This window comes from Corvus brachyrhynchos, unplaced genomic scaffold (assembly GCF_000691975.1).
Source record: "Corvus brachyrhynchos isolate BGI_N302 unplaced genomic scaffold, ASM69197v1 scaffold334, whole genome shotgun sequence".
NCBI lineage: Eukaryota > Metazoa > Chordata > Aves > Passeriformes > Corvidae > Corvus > Corvus brachyrhynchos.
The window spans coordinates 1,894,715-1,899,347 of NW_008238316.1; positions in this window are offsets into that span (position 1 = coordinate 1,894,715).

Sequence of the window (4,633 nt, forward strand, 5' to 3'; positions counted from 1 at the left end):
GACCAGCCTGGGAGAGTGGGAGCTGTCCCTGCCATGGCAGGGGTGGGATGAGTTGATCTTGAAGGTCTCTCCCAAGCCAAACCATTCCATGATTAAAAAGATAATGTTAAATAGTGACTCCTGCTCTGGAATTCCCATTCCCACCAATTTGTTTCCAACCAACCCAAACCCAGCCTGTTGTTTCTTCCAAGCCATCAAATTCATCTCCTTCAGCCAGCTGCAGGGGAATCAGTCTGGGATGAGCAAGTTTTTCCAGTCCTTTTGGATCTTCCTCCAGAGAAATAAAGGGAGAAATAAAATCTGGGTTGACTTCCACCAAGGAATCCACGGAACATCGAAAGGTGTTTCACTGGGAAAGCAAGAAGGAAACAGTGCTGGGAGGGAGAGGAAGGTGGGATTTACTCTCTCCTGCATCCAGTGTGACTGGACCCTCACCAAATACGAGAGGGAGAGACTCCAGAGTTACAACTACTTGCAGTTACAACTGGTAGTTACAATTGTCACAACTTTAGAGCTGTCACGACTTGCAGTGTCTGGAGTTTTCTGTCAGTTTGGTTCAGGGCTTGGTGGGTTCCACAGGTGTCTTGCTGAGCCTGGGGTTTGCTTAAGCCTGAGCTAGATGTTTGTAGGTCTAAACCCAAACTCTGTTCCTAAGGGGCTTCTAGGATTTTCACGCTCCCAGAGCCAGCAAGCTCAGCCAAAACTCTGTCACCAGCCCAGTGCTCTGCTGGGCTCTTTTGGAACTTCACCGTTAATGGAGAACACCAAAAATTTCCACTGATTCTCTCTCTTTCTGATATACTCAATAAAAATTCACCTTTCTAATCCTCTCCCAGGCCTTGGGCTTCGGCTGCACCATCACAGAGCCCCTTCAGTGGTCCTGCAGCTCAGCTCTGAGGCGTTTGAGGTTTTGTGACTTTGGCAAAGCCTGGTTTGGGTTCACGGAGTTTGCCTGCTAATTTAGGGCAGAAGAGTGCATTTCACCACCCTTTCAGATCATATTGTGTTTGTCCAAGGGGTCACACAAAACAAACATGTTTTGCTGCCCTGGGGAGCTCAGGACACCTCTGGCAGAGCCCAAACAGGAGGTTTTTTGTTGACCTCTGTATATATAGTTCCCCCCACACCTCCCCAAGGACATGTTTTTCACTCCATCCTCTCTCCAGGATGATTCCTTACATTCCCTCCTTCTTGTTTATCAGAATTGAAGTGAAATTCCAAGTGATCTGTGTTTTGATTTCAGTAGCCACGTAGTCACAGGGTGCTTCCACGATCCTGTTTAGTGCCCCAGACATTCCAACTGAATTAAATGGAGCTTGGGTACCTGGAAGTTGCATCCTACAAAGAAAATTGGATAAAAGAAATACGTAAAAGCTATTAGGGATATTTTTTTACTTAGTGCTTCTGCTGATAGTGGCCGCCTCTGGATCCCTGGAAGTGTCCAAGGCCAGGCTGGACATTGGGGCTTGGAGCAGCCTGGGATAGTGGAAGGTGTCCCTGCCCATGTCTGGATAGGCTTTGAAGTCCCTTCCAACCCAAACTGTTCTGGGATTCCACTGAAGATTCAAAGCACATCGGATTCCCCCGGTACAATCAGGGCTGGCTCAGTTACCCTTAGGGGTTTTCCTTCAGGGATTTCTCCACCACAAGCCCTGGAGATGACTGGAGTGACTCTAAAACCTGTCCCTGGTCACAGCACTGGCATCAGTCATAGTCAGGATCAACCAATAATCGAGGTAAGGGTGACAGAATCCCAGAATGGTTGGGTTGGAGGGACCTTAAAGCCCATCCAGTGCCACCCCCTGCCATGGGCAGGGACACCTTCCACCGTCCAGGCTGCTCCAAGCCCCAGTGTCCAGCCTGGCTTTTTTTTCCGGCTTGGAAAAAGATTGGTGATTTCAGGATCTGGGAGGCAGCAGAACTGGACCGAGGATCAAGACATTTTGTCGCTGGAATTTGAGAGTGGAGGTGATCCCCCCGTGCCCCCCTGCCAGCAGCAGCCGCCCCGGCGGGGTGAGGACACATCCCCACCTCCAGCCTGTCCCAGGAGCTGCCAGCACTGACACATTTCCTTGCAGCGCCTGCAATCAAAGGAATTGCCGCGTTTTTCCAGAGGGGAAGCCGCTCCAGTGGAAGCGGAGTGAGACGGGGGGATGATTCACAGCTTTCCTGAGGCGCCGCTGTTTTCCCAGCCAGCTCTGCAAGCCATTCATCATCCCTGATCCCTGGGGACGCGGATCCTCTCCAGGGCGCGTCTCCCTTCCCTCGCGTCCTGCCTGCCAAACCCCAGCCCGGGGATGGGAGCAGAAAATAATTACTTCACAGCTCGTTTTCCTCTCCCAGCCGATTTGTGCTGCCGAGCTGACCAGGGACATCAGCCCGAGCTGCTCCGGGAACCTGTGCCCTTCCTTCAGGGGATAATCAGGAGCAGACCTTGGAGCGGCTGCTGGGAAGAGAAGGAAAACTGCTCCTCAGGATCCTGTTGGGGAGCAGCCACGCTGCACTGTGAGGGGCACGCGGGGAGATGTGGCATCACCACGGCTCCCTAATTGATTTAATTTACTTTATTTTATTAATTAAATTCCTGCTTTAGCAGCCATGCTCGCACCCAAACCTCACCAACACCTCACCTGAGCTCACATTCCCTGGGATTTCAGTGCTGGCTCTGCGGATGAGCCAAGAGCTGCTGGTAATGGGGAATGGCGGGGGGATACTTGGCAGTCAGGATCATCATGGAATCACGGAATGGTTTGGGTTTGGAGGGACCTCAAAGCCCATCTTTTTCCACCCCTGCCATGGGCAGGGACACCTCCCACTGTCCCAGGCTGCTCCAAGCCCCAATGTCCAGCCTGGCCTTGGACACTGCCAGGGATCCAGGGGCAGCCCCAGCTGCTCTGGGCACCCTGTGCCAGGGCCTGCCCACCCTCCCAGGGAACAATTCCTTCCCAATATCCCATCCAGCCCTGCCCTCTGGCACTGGGAAGCCATTCCCTGTGTCCTGTCCCTCCATCCCTTGTAAAGAGTCTCTCTCCATCTTTCTTGTCAGCCCCTTCAGGCCCTGGAAGGCCACGATGAGGTCACCCCAGAGCTTCTCTTCTCCAGGCTGAGCAATCCCAGCTCTCAATCCCAAGGGAGAAGAAGGAGGACAGAAATCCCTTCCCGCAGCACATCTGGTTGTATCCAGACCTCTTTCGAGTACATGAGAGTGGTGTTGCAGGATTCTGTTCTTTCCCATGTGTTGGGGGAGCGGAATAAAAGGCAAACAAGCAAAATAAAATCCAATCGCACAAAATTCCTGCCTTTCTTAATTTCTCACCAGAGCTTGGAGACGGTGTAGGCAGGAGATAATTAAAAGCATGAGGTCATGACGCTGTACAACTTCTTCCCATGGCCTAGGACTAATTTTTTATCATAATTGTTATTTCCAGAGCAAATTGTGCTTATTGTACAAGTGGCACCTTTTCTTGAAAAGCCTGTTGCTTTCAACTCTTCTTTCCAACTTTTTCCTCAAGAAACAAGCCCTCTCAAACTCTTTCATGATTTTGCTGTCTGGTCATTGCTTTGCTTCCTTTCCCCTGGAGGATTTTCAACAAAATACCAGCGAGCAGGGACAGCAGCATCTCCTGCAAACCCTCAGCAGTGTTTCCATCCAGATCTTCCTCTGCCCCCCAGCTCCAGCGTAACAAAGCTGACGTGGTTTAAATTAGTTTGAAACCCCCTATTAGAAAATAGAACCATGTATTCCCAGTTCCATGCAAAATCCAAGCTGGAGCCGTGTTCCCAGCGATGGGGTTGGGTTGGGTTTGATCCACATAACTCATTTCCTGTTTTCCCAGTGGTCTGTCTTGGTGTTCCTGGAAGAACGACGTTGGTCCAGCATTCCAGGAGAAGTGGAATGTTTTCTCACTGTTTCCTCTTGCTTGTCGGTGTGCTTTATAGGATGCCCAGGAGAATTCTTGTCTTGCAAATCGCTGTTGCTTCCTCTCTCATGAACTCTCTTAGGAGCCCCAAATTTCCCCAGATTCCATTTCCCAGATTTGCTCTTCCCTCCTCCAAAAGGTGATGAAGGAGAACAGGACTTGGAAGGGAAGCTGTTAGCCTACAACTTACCTAGTGGCTGTGGGGACCCACTCCCACAGGGAAGATCTGTAGATGCTCGTCGTTGGAAAAGCACAGCAAGAGCCAAGAGGGTGCAGAAAGAGAAGTCCCAAAGTTTTGTTGAGTGACTGCACACTCGGCAGTGTAACTGGTGTAAATTTTCCCTGTATTTTCCAATAGTAATTAAGATAAAAGAGTAAAAGAAAAGAGGGAAGGGCAAAAACCAGATACCAGCTAGGAGAGGAAAGGAGGTCACCCATCCTGGATCCAGCATCAATGCAGGTGTTTGAGGTCCTGGTGCTGCCACCCCGGCTTTGGGGGTATCTTCTTACAGGTGTTTTCCCCACCTGGGGATTGGATTTCCTGCTCTTCCTGTAAATGGGTGAGCACGTGCAGTCCATTCTTCTGGATCTTCCTGGAGATGGGTTCAGGGGCTTTGAGGTGGATGCCCAGAGAAGCTGTGGCTGCCCCTGGATCCCTGGCAGTGTCCAAGGCCAGGTTTGATGGGGCTTGGAGCACCCTAGGACAGTGAAAG